The following is a 12,790-nucleotide window of genomic DNA, read 5'->3' on the forward strand; positions in this document are numbered from 1 at the left end:
CACCCTTAATAATGTCAAGTTTGTCCCCACCTTGCACTCTCTCTTCTAGTTACATCCAGTTATAAGGAAGTAAAGGAGCAAAAACTTGAACTTTTCCGTATGCTTTTTAGTTTCTTTTCTGAAACTGTAGTACAATTTTGTTTCTTGTTACTTTGAATTACTTTTTAAGGAAGAGAAAAATAATTGACCAAAGTTAACATAAAGGATATGATTTTTTTTCTTTTTTGTCCTCTGAGGCATTTTATTTGCACGTATGTATTACATCCCTAGAAAAAGAATCCAGGGATTTTCCCTCCTGTGTGTTTTCGTCTTCTTCATGGTCCATGATGCCAGCTGAGGTTGTCAGTACACTGAAACCAAACTGATGGGATGGGAGCAGGTTATTCTGCCATTTTTCTAGATCTTTGAGTTGCACATCAAACCTGGGGCTGATCACACTACTTAGCCTGCCTGTGAGGTTCACAACAATTTTCCCAGCCCTGTGATCATCGATGATTTCAAATTCGCCAATGTAACCATGCTTCATCATCACAGTTAGAAACCTGACGATGACTTTGGAGCATGACCTAATAAGAACCTGTCGTTTGCCTCTCTTTTCGGCATTGTCGATACTCTTGAGAGCATCAGCCAGGACATTCATGCGCACCATTATGGCGGCATGGAAAGATGGCGGGAAGAGCAAGGATATGATTTTTAAAAGCACAGTTAATTAGTATTAAGAATTCATGGGAAATGGAGGGTACACAACAATTGAAAAAAGTATTCCTGTTTGTTGACACTCCTAAAAATACTGCTAAGATTCTTATTTTATCAAAACAGATAAACCTTCCATCAGTATACAATATATTTAAAAATATATAAGATACTCTGACATATATTACAGTTGTTCTGTTATAAAAATGTGCTTGTTAACTAGTATTTCTAACTAGTATTTCTGATATTATTTCATCATCTGACCATCTTGTAAAACTGCTTATTTCCACATATGGTCATTCCATATTTTGCTAAATGGGCACTGTATAAAAAGTAACATTTTTTAGAACACCTGCTGAACATGACATTTCTGTGAAATTAAATATATTCTTGCTAATATTTTCCCCAAGCTTCACAAAATTGCATATACCTTACTGAAAAGTTACATATTATATTTTAGCTTTATTTAATTTTTGAGATAACGTTTATGATATTGAATTAGATGTAACCATGAATTAAATAGACAGAGTTACTTGGATTATCAACCAAGGTTTTTTTTTTTTTTTTTTCCTGGCTGTGCCACACAGGGGATCTTAGTTCTCAATCAGGGATCAAACCCGGGCCACGACAGTGAAAGCAAGCACCAAGTGCTAACCACTGGACTGCCAGGGAATTCCCAAGCATTTTTTGACATATGTTAAAGTTATAGTTTAAACATATTCTATAGCAAGAGATTTGTTATTTCCAGAGCACATTTATGAATTATGACTTTACTTTTCTATTGATATGACTAATAAAGAGTTAAGTTTAAATGAGACTTTGTGCCTTATGAAGGAGAACTGTGTATGGATCTTTTTTTGTTTCTTTTTAAAGACCTATGTAAACACATTTTTCATTAATGGTAGCCTTGGTCAATGCAATGCTTCTTAAAAACAAAAACAAAAATAAGTGCTTAGTCGACAGTACAGAACAATAAACCAAACCCTGATCCATGACCACATAAACACATTTCAGAGGGAATTTTCCCATTAGTTGAAAGGGCTACATGACTTCTAAATTTTCTTTCCATTCTACATTCTGAGGTTTTTAATTGATTTTTTTTTCTCTAATGACCTAAATATGTCATCAGCCAAACACTTCATGGAAGTTTCTCAAAAATTTGCCTAAAATCTTTATCTGGTGTGTTAATAACTAATGAGCACATAATGGGCCAACTTAAGTTAAATTAGTACCAACTTACAATAATGTTACATACACACAAATTTATAGAGAGAAGTACTTTGATTACAAAGATACTTTTAAAAATTCGTGATAACACACTTGATCACATTACATTTAATTTTAATAAACTTATAGGTAAAAAAAATCTATTTCTTAAAATATAATCATTTCCTTAAGTACCTCATTTGTTATATTCTAATAATCCTAAAGATTTTTTCCTGATAGAAGTTATTTTTCCATAAAATATTTTAAAATCAGAGACATTATTTCCATTGTTGTTTTGAAATATTGATTTGAACAATGTAAGTTGCCAAATATTTTTGGCAAACATTCACATCCATTGTTGCAAAGACACATTGTTGTACTTTCATTTAATTTGAATAGTTTAAATATATTTTTTCTGACAACAGTATAACTTTTTAAAGCTTCCATTAGGCTGTCAACATGAAAATAGTTTAATAGCTTTCTGACTTGTTACTATGGTATTTTAGCCCTATATGATGAGGCCAGATCTTATATTTTGGCAATAATATACACAGTCTGGCTTTTTTATATTCAAGATGAAGAATCTAAATAAATAAAAGAAGTCAGGGATACTTCAAAAAAAAGATCACTAGTCAGAAAAGGGCAAGAAAAGGAAAGTGATGCTTTCGTTTTAGCTTGTCGGTTGGCTTAACTACCTGGAACCTTGGATAATAGTATTCAGAAGGAGTATTAGAATTGTTAAACCCACTTTATTCTCTAAAATATGTATGCCCTTTAATTTTATAACCAACAAAACATTTGAATTAGAATGAAGTGTATTATTTACTGTGGTGTCTACTGTATTTAAGATCTGTTTTTCTTACTTGTTTTGAAATACCATAGGTGCTATTTTCTTCTTGAGCTCTGGGTTTACTCTTTCAGGTAGCATTGTCAGCTACCAACAATATATAAAAAGAATTATACATCACAACCAAGTGGGATTTATCCCAGGTATGCAAGGCTGCTTCAACATTCAAAAGTCAGTTAATGTAATTCATCACATCAACAGACCAAAAAAGAACAATCACACATTCATATCAATAGATGCAGAAAAAACATTTGACAAAATCCTACACCCATTCATGTTAAAAACTCTCAGTAAGCTAGGAATAGAGGGGAACTTCCTCCACTTGATAAAGAACATCTACAAAAATCTACAGCTAACATCAGACTTAATGGTGAGAAACTTGAAGCTTTCCCACTAAGAACAGGAACAAGGCAAGGATGTCCCATCTCACCACACCTTTTCAACAAGATACTGTAAGTGCTAGTGCTATGGTCTGAATTTTTGTGTCCCCCACCAGATTCACATGTTGAAATTCTAACTCCCAAAGGTGATGGTATTAGTAGTTGGGGCCTTTGGCAAGTGATTAGGTCACTCGTGTGGGATTAGTGCTCTTATAAAAAAGATCCCACAGAGCTCCCTAGCACCTTCCACCATGTGAAGCTACAATGATAAGTCTGCAACCTGAAAGAGAACCCTCACCGAACCACGCTGACACCCTGATTTCAGACTTTCAGACTCCAGAATTGTGAGAAATAAGCTTCTGTTATTTATAAAATACCAAATCTGTGATACTTTGTTACAGCAGCCCAAGTAGACTAAGACAGCTAGCTAATGGAACGAAACAAGAAGAGGAAATAAAAGTTTAGATTGGGAAGGAAGAAATAAAATGGGCTGCCTTCACAAAATTGTTAAAAGTTGCATTAATTGGCATATATATATTTTTTAATATTTAATTTTAGTAACTTAAAAAAATACACACATTATTTATTAGAATAAGAGAAATGTTTACTTACATAATTATCTTCCCTGTGAGTGTAAGAATTATAATATCCCTTCCATCTTTTTTAATAGCAACTTTATTAAGATATAATTCACATACCATGCAGTTCATGCTTTTGAAATATACAATTCATTTGTTTTTAATATATTCACAGATATGTGCACCCATTACCACTATCAATTTTAGAACAATTTCATTAGAATGGTGGGTTCTTTTTTCTTTCTAACTTTGATTTTTAGGATTTTTAAAAAACCATTCTAACCATTTAAAAATGCACAATTCAGTGACATTAAGTACATTCACAGTGCTGTGCAATTATCACCACTATCCATTTCCCAAACTTTTCCTCATTCCAAGCAAAAACTTTGTACCCATTTGACAATAACTCCCCATTCCTCCCAGCTTCTGGCAAATTCCTCCCAGCTCCTTGCAACCACCATTCTACTTTCGGTTTTTATGAGTTTGACTATTCTGGGTTCCTCATATAATTGGAATCATACAGTATTTGTTCTTTTATATCTGGCTTATATCACTTAGCATAACATCTTCAAAGTCCATCCATGTTGTAGTACGTGTCATAGTTTAATTTCAAGACTGAGTGATATTCCACTTGTATATATATGCCACATTTCACTTATGCATCTATCTGTCAATGGCTATTTGGGTTGTTTACACCTTTGGGCTACTGTGGATAATGCTGCTATGAACATTGGTGTACAAATACCTGCTGAGACACTGCTTTCAATTCTTTTGGATGTATACCCAGAAGTGGAATTGCTGGGTTGTATGGTAATTAGATTTTAATTTTTTGAGGAACTACTCTACTGTCTTCCACAACAGCAGCTGTACCATTTTTTTTTTTTTTGGCTGCACACGGGCTTTCTCTAGTTGTGGAGAGTGGGGGCTACTCTTCATTGCGGTGCGTGGGCTTCTCATTGTGGTGGCTTCTCTTGTTGCAGAGCATAGGCTCTAGGCGTGCGGGCTTCAGTAGTTGCAGCATGCGGGCTTCAGTAGTTGTGGCTTGTGGGCTCTAGAGCGTAGGCTCAGTAGTTGTGGCGCACGGGCTTAGTTGCTCCACGGCATGTGGGATCTTCCCGGACCAGGGATCGAACCCGTGTCTCCTGCATTGGCAGATGGATTCTTAACCACTGCGCCACCAGGGAAGTCCCTAGCTGTACCATTTTATATTTCCATCAGCAATGCACAATAGTTCCAGTTTTTCCACATCCTCACCAAGACTTGTTATTTTCTGTTTTTATAATAGACATCCTAATGAGCATGAAGTATTATCTCATTGTGGTTTTGATTTGCATTTGATGACTAGTGATGTTGAGCATTTTTTCAGGTACTAATAAGCCATTTGTATAACTTCTTTTGAGAAATGGCTATTCAAAGTTTTCATATTTTTTAACTGGGTTGGTTTTTCTGTTGTTGTTTAGTTATAGGAGTTCTTTGTATATTCTGGATATTAATTCCTTATCAGATAAATGCTTTACAAATGTTTTCTCTCATTCTGTGGGTTGTCTTTTCACTCTTTTGGTAGTGTCCTTTGATTCACATAAGTTTTAATTTTGATGATGTCCAACTTATGTATTTTTGGGGTTGATATTTTTGTGATATTATAAATGGAATTTTAAAAATTCCTTTTCAGATTGTTTGTTTTTATTGTGTTGAAATTTTTATTGTATTGAAATGTGACTGATTTTTGTGTGTTGATTTTATATCCTGCAACTTTGCTGAATGTGTTTATTAGCTCTATCAGGTTTTGTTTGTTTTTGTTTGTTTTTTTGTTTTTTGTTTTTTTTGGCAGAGTCAGGGTTTTCTACATATAAGATTATATCATCTGTGAACAGAGATGATTTTACTTCTTCCTTTCCAACTTGGATGCCTTTTATTTCTTTTTCTTGCCCAGATCATCTGGCTAGAACATCCAATACTATGTTGAATAGAAGAGGCAAAAGAGAGCATCTTTGTCTTATTCCTGATCTTACAGGAAAAGCTTTGTCTTTCAGCATTGAAAATGATATTAGCTGTGGGTTTTTCATATAAGGCCTTTATCATGTTGAGGAAGTTTCCTTCTGTTCCTAGTTTTCTGAATATTATTATCATGAAAGGGTGTTGAATTTTGTCAAATGCTTTTTCTATATCAATTGTCCTAATCATGTGGCTTTTCTGCCTTCATTCTATTAAAGTGGTATGTAACTTTGATTGATTTTTGTATGTTGAACCAATCTTGTGTCCCTGGAATAAATCCCACTTGGTCATGATGTGTTATCCTTTTAATATATTGCTAAATTTGTCAAACACTGCATTTTACTGTCTGTCATTTTGTTATACTACCTTAATTCTTTCCTTGCCAATTTCTTACCCAACAGATAATTCTCTTGTTATACAAATTGTTCTATAACATAGAAAAAAAATTAAAGGTTACCTAGTTTCATTATATGAAGGAAATAAATATAATTCTGTTAATACCCAACAAAACACCAAAAAGGGAAATTGTGAATTGTCATAACCAAATGGGATATGGATTATCTCACATGCAATTATTAACTATTTAGTAAGCATTTATTGAGATTTTAGTATGTTCCAGGCAGTGTCAAAGTTGTTCTCAAGGTATTTACAAGTATGGAAGGGGAGACAAATAAGTAAACCACTGATTACAACACATTTTGATATAGTATTATAATAGAGATATCCATGGATGCTACATGATTACATAGGAGGGTACCTAATTGAAAAAGAGGATGAGGGTAGCCTTCAGAAAGGTGTGTGTTACTCTTAAACTGCCTTGAATGATGAGTAGAATTAGCCCGGAAAAAGGAGAGGACTGTTCCATACAGAAGGACTATCAATCACAATGACAATGAAAAAGGATATTAATTGAAAAACTACAAAGAGTTTCAAAGTGGAGAATCTGTATGGGAACGTGCTGAGAAATGGCATTTTTGAGATAAAAAGGGGGCAAGGTTGTAAAGGGATTTGTGTACCTGATTAAGGAGACTGAATGTTTTTTTTTTTAAAGACGTTGGGAACCATTGAAAGATTTTAAACCAGGAAGTCATATGAGCAAAGTTTTGTTTTAGAAAGATCATCCTAGCAAAATGTGGACTATGGTTTCAAGGATGGAATGGGAATGGAGGGAAAGGAGACTGAAGGCAAAAAGACAGGAAGTGACTGTATTAATCCAGTTCAGAAGTGATGAAGGTCTAAACTTAAGCAGTGGCAGTGGAAATGGAAGGAGGGAGACAGATTTTAAAAGACTTTAATAAGTGGAATCAAAAGGTGTTGATGATCAAATAGAACTGTGAGGATGGGTTGTTGGAAACTGAATTAGTTGGGGTGATAAATTTGGAGGAAAGTGATCAGAGACTCAGTAAAAGACAGCAATGAGAAGGCATAGCAGGTGATATGTCCTGAAGGAATGAAACTTAATGGAGAAGTAGTTTTTTAACATGAAGGTGAAACAAGAACTGCTATCAGACAAGTCCAGAACGTAGGACATTTTATAAGACATTGCATAGCCTGGTCTCTTCCACAAGCTAATATCATAGGGGGATAGGAGACTAGGGAAGGATGAAGGACTGTTGTAGTTTAAAAGAGACCAAAAAATATTAAAACCAAATGTAGTACATAAACTTTAATTAGAGTGTAAGTTGAAAAAATAACTATTAAAAAAGACATTATGGTACAATTTAGAAATTTATATATTGAATAGATATTAGATGATCTTAGTGAATTTTTGTTAATTTTTAAGGATGTCATAATTATATTGAGGTTACGTAGGAGGATGTCCTTATTTTTAGGAGATGCATGTTGAAGTATTCAGGGATGAATAATTGTAATGTCTGCAATTTACTTAGAGACAGAGACATAGGGAAGAAGCAAAAAATGGCAAAATATTAGTCATAGTTTGATACAGGTGATGGGTATAGAGTTGTTTACAATACGAAGCTTTCAATTTCAGATTCAAACTTGAATTTGCAGTGTGCCCGGCAACTATTTATATAGCATTTACATTGTATTAGATATGATAAGTAATCTAGAGGTGATTTAGCATATATGGGAGGATGTGTGTAGGTTATATGCAAATACTATGCCATTTTATATAAGGAACTTGAGTGTCCTCGGATTTTGGTATCCGTGGGTCCTGGAACCAATCTCCCTGTGGATTCGAGGGATGACTTTTTTCAATTCCTGATCAGATTTTTAAATATAAGCTCCTCAATTTTTGATAGTTTATTACCAATGGGAAACTTTATGTAAAAATGTAAAAGTATTTTTCTCAACCACTAAAAAATTTAAAACAGTTGAAATTATATTTCTAATCTCAAAAATGTATCCTTTTTAAATTGAAGTGTAGTTGATTTAAAGTATTACATTAGTTTCAGGTGTACAACATAGTGATTCAGTGTTTATAGATTATACTCCATTTAAAGTTATTACAAAATAATGGCATATTTCCCTGTGCTGTATAATATATACTTGTTGCTTATTTATTTTATACATAGTAGTTTGTGTCTCTCAATCCTATAGCCCTGTCTCACCCCTCACCCTTTCCCTCTCCCCACTGATAACCACTAGTTACTAGTTTGTTCTCTATATCTGTGAGTTTGTTTCTGTCAAAGACTCCTCCTTTAATTAATAAATATAACTTAGAAAATTTTGTGATATAATGCAAATGGTTTTTTAATCCAGTTGAACTTTCTCATATCAGTTATTTAAAAATAATGGTGAAGATTTAATTTATATAACATGTATGTGTTGTTAGAGCCATGAAGCAGGCTTGGCTGATACTAAAAGGGCACATCAGCTGCACAGGGATAAAATTAGCCAATATATGTGAAGATAAGGATTGGGGGCTGTTTCTTAGAGCCACAAGCCTCCTCAGTCCCAACACTGGATTACATATTATGTTCCATGGACATGTGGAACACGAACTATTCCAGTGGCTCCATGGGTTCCTTGTCCATGGTGAGCAGTGGTGCATTTGATTTCTGGCTTCTGAAATAGGAGCCCATGTGGTAGATCACCTTCATGGCAAGTGTGGAGCAGTGGGTACCTGATAGCATTTGTTGCGCTTGCCACCTGTGTGACCAAGGTACTTGCCATCAGATCCTGTACTGCTTTGAGCCTCCTGCTAGGAAGCCCTGGAATAGTTGCGTTTTGCTGCCCAACCTCGACCTGGCCACACTGAGAAATGAGAGGATCAGTATTTTTGGATGCCCCTGTAATCCATTCACATCATACCTGTGTCCAATGGGTGAGGATTCCTGAGTTAGAAAAGTTCCAAATGTCAATTAAAGCATTATTTATTCCTGACAGATGACAATTGGAAAAAGGAGATTCCATGATCCAGTAAATTTGGAAAATGCTGCATTAAAGTTAACAAGTTTCTTTAGAATATCTCAAAGACTTTTTTTATTTTTATTTATTTTAATTTTTGGATGCGTTGGATCTTTGTTGCTGCACACGGGCTTTCTCTAGTTCTGGCGAGCGGGGGCTACTCTTTGCTGCGGTGCACGGGCCTCCCACCACGGTGGCCTCTCCTGCTGCGGAGCACGGGCTCCAGGCACTCAGGCTTCAGTATTTGTGGTTTGTGGGCTCTAGAGTGCAGGCTCAGTAGTTGTGGCACATGGGCTTAGTTGCTCTGTGGCATGTGGGATCTTCCTGGACCAGGGATCGAACCCGTGTGCCCTGCATTGGCAGGCGGATTCTCAACCACTGCGCCACCAGGGAAGTCCCTCCCAGACATTTTTGATCATTGAATCCTTTTATTGAGAAGCACCTTGCGGAATGAGTGTGAAACAGAACACATTTTAGAAAACTTAGAAAATATTGATAAGAGGTTGTTAAAAGTTAGTAACTGTTTTTAATATAAAAATGTAGGCACAGGAATGGAAGAATACTGCCTTAGATTTATTAGTAATACCTATTTCAAAACACAAGTCAGCATTATATTTACTGGTAAAAGACCAGTATTCTAATCTATTAATGTTTTTAAAAAGCAAGGATTATCATTATCATTTTATGAATTAAATTTGTTTTGGTAGTTCTGGCCAGTGTCATAAGTCATGAAGGAGAAATAAGAAGTATGCATTTTGGAAAGAAGAGACAACATAAATTATCAGAAAATACAAAATAATCTACTGAAAAGGGATTATGAAAATAAAATTTTCGGGAAATAGATGGATATAAGATCAACAGCAAATTTTTAGAAATCAATATTTACCTCAACTTCTAGAATTTCCAAGGTTTCCAAAAAGATTCCTTCATATATCCACAAAATTCCTTAAATACTGAGGCGTAATCTTCTTGGAGAATTTGTGTGTGGCTTATATGAGGAAAGCCATAATACATAACATTTAACTTAGAGATTAAAAACAGGCTATATAGCTAATATGTATCTCTTAGATGTGAAAATTATTATTATTTTTTAATAAATTTATTTATTTATTTGGCTGTGTTTGGTCTTCGTTGCTGTGCACGGGCTTTCTGTAGTTGAGGTGAGCGGGGGGCTACTCTTCTTTGTGGTGCACGGGCTTCTCATTGCGGTGGCTTCTCTTGTTGTGGAGCACGGGCTCTAGGCATGCGGGCTTCAGTAGTTGTGGCACGTGGGCTCAGTAGTTCTGGCTCACAGGCTCTAGAGAGCAGGCTCAGTAGGTGTGGCACACGGGCTTAGTTGCTCCGTGGCATGTGGGATCTTCCCTGACCAGGGCTTGAACCCGTGTCCCCTGCATTGGCAGGCAGATTCTTAACCACTACACCACCAGGGAAGTCCAAAAACTATTTTAAAATGTTAATTCTTTCTCAACATACAGCCTCATTGCAATAGCAGTAAAACTCCCAATGGTGTTTTATTTGGAATTTCTAAATTTTATTTGGATTTCTAAATTTCATTCGGAAGAATACACGGGTGAGAATATTAAAGAACATTCCTAAAAGAAGGCCAATAACAGTGGTAATAAGTATAATAGGATGGTAATGGTGTAAGACTAGAAATGCAATTCAGAATGGAATTGATAGAATAGACAATAGAACTAGTCTCCATCACATAAAGGATTATAACACATTATAAAGTAGGAGGAAAACTCAAGTGCTTAGTAAATTAAAAATTACTAAAATAAGATTAGAAATTAATCTTTCACTTTGAATCATGACAAAATAACTTTCAGATGGATTTAAGAGTAAGTATATTTTTAAATTGTAGACGAAAATAGAATTGAGTATTCACCAAACCTATAGAAAAAGGATGATTTTCTCCCTCTTTTGGTGGTCCTTTCAAAGGATATGTTTCTAAACTTTAAAGGATGAGAAGAAATCTTAACAGATGTGACTAAAATAGAAATAAAAGATAATGTACTTTAAAAAATAATCTTAAATTTAAAAACCAAACATCAGCTTTGTGCAATGGCAGTATTATAACCAGTGAGATTTTTCCAAGGTACTATTAAGACTAATAAGAGCCTTCCCAATATCTAACACAAATTCAACTTATTGTATTTCAGCGAGATAATAAGACAAATGCACAAAGACGAATTGGGAAGAATGGTTCACTCAAGAATTATTGTAAAAACAAAAAAATTGGGAACTACCTAAATGTCTACAATTAGGGAGTTGGTTTAATAAATTATAATAAAGTTCTATAATGGAATATCAGACACTAAAAATTATAATGTAATAAATTTTGAGAATAAAAAGATGCTCACAGTTTATTGTTGAGTGAAAAATTAGAGGACAACATTAAGAGTAGTTAACTCTGCATGGTAGGATTTGAAGTGGTTTTAACTTAATCTAAACTTCTTTCACTTTTTTTTTCTTCAGTAATCATGTTTGATTTTGGTGATCATAAAGGAGATGGAACTGTTTTCATTTTAGGAAAACAAATGAAAACAACTGACCTGGAAAATTGTTTTCAATAATCATGACATAGGGTTAAGTCTTTATTATTTAAAGAGCTCATACAAATTGTTAAGAAAAAACAGAAAATCGCAGTAGGGATGAGCAGAGAACATGAACAGACAATTCATAACATAGAAAATAGAGGTGGTAAACAAGCATAAAGGATCATTATTTAGACTTACTTGTAAGCAAAGAGCCATAAATTTAAATAATGAGATAACATTTATTTGCTTATTAAACTAGTGGAAGTTTGCTGCCATGTTATTTATTATAATAAAGAAAAATTAACACTATCAATAAATTATTACATTCCTTTGTTACTGTTCAGAATTGAAGGTTATGTTGCAACCTGGAAAAATAAAACATTTCAGTGAAGTAGTTAGGAGAATGAATGGTAGTTATAAAAGGTTGTGTACGAAGAAAGGAAAATACAGCAAAATGTTATGTTAGTGGTTATGTTAGGGTAAAGGGAATATATTTATAATTAAAATAATTATCTAAACTCATACTTAATCTCTCCCTTTCCACTTTTTCTAGAAAAACTATTTGTTTTTCAAATAGTAAGTACAATATTCTCTCATCTAGAATATAGCAATATCCTCCTAACTGGTCTCTTTTCTTCTATCCTTGTTCCTTTCCAGGGTATTCTTAACATAATAGCCAAAGTGAATAGAAGCCAGACCATGTCACTTCGCTGCTTAGAACCCTCCAGTGGTTTCTCACCTCTTTCAAAGTACAAGACACCGTCCTTAAAGTAGCCTGCAGAGCCCTTATAGAATCTGTCCCCACCCCCAAACTCATACCTTTCTGACCTTATTTCCTACCATTCTGCTTTTCTTGTTCTCTCTGGCTAAAAACTCTTCCTGCAGATATTTACAAGGCTGGCTCTTTCTCCTCCTTCTGGTCTGTGCAGCTGTCACCTTATCACTTAGGTAGGCCTTCCCAAACCACCATCCCATCCCATTCTCCCCTACCCACATTGCCAGCGCCCATGTCCCTTCCCTGCTTTATTTTTTCTAGCACCATTTGACTTACTGTGTATTTTACCAAGTGTGTATAAGCTTATGTATCTCCCCCACCACACACAAAATAGCTCCACGGAGGCAGGAATTTTTGTCTATTTTGTTCCTTGCTCTAACCATAGCACTTAGAATAGTGTGTGG

At 34.8% G+C, this 12,790-nt stretch overlaps 1 protein-coding gene and 1 pseudogene across 1 annotated transcript in view; one reads left to right on the forward strand and one right to left on the reverse strand.

The window, feature by feature from the left end:
* Positions 1-12,790, forward strand: part of EFCAB2 (EF-hand calcium binding domain 2) — a 119,101-nt gene that overhangs the window by 46,450 nt on the left and 59,861 nt on the right. The gene's annotated exons all lie outside the window — the stretch shown is intronic.
* On the reverse strand, positions 267-653 carry LOC132353807 (small ribosomal subunit protein uS8-like; annotated as a pseudogene).

Source organism: Balaenoptera ricei, chromosome 1, assembly GCF_028023285.1.
Source record: "Balaenoptera ricei isolate mBalRic1 chromosome 1, mBalRic1.hap2, whole genome shotgun sequence".
NCBI lineage: Eukaryota > Metazoa > Chordata > Mammalia > Artiodactyla > Balaenopteridae > Balaenoptera > Balaenoptera ricei.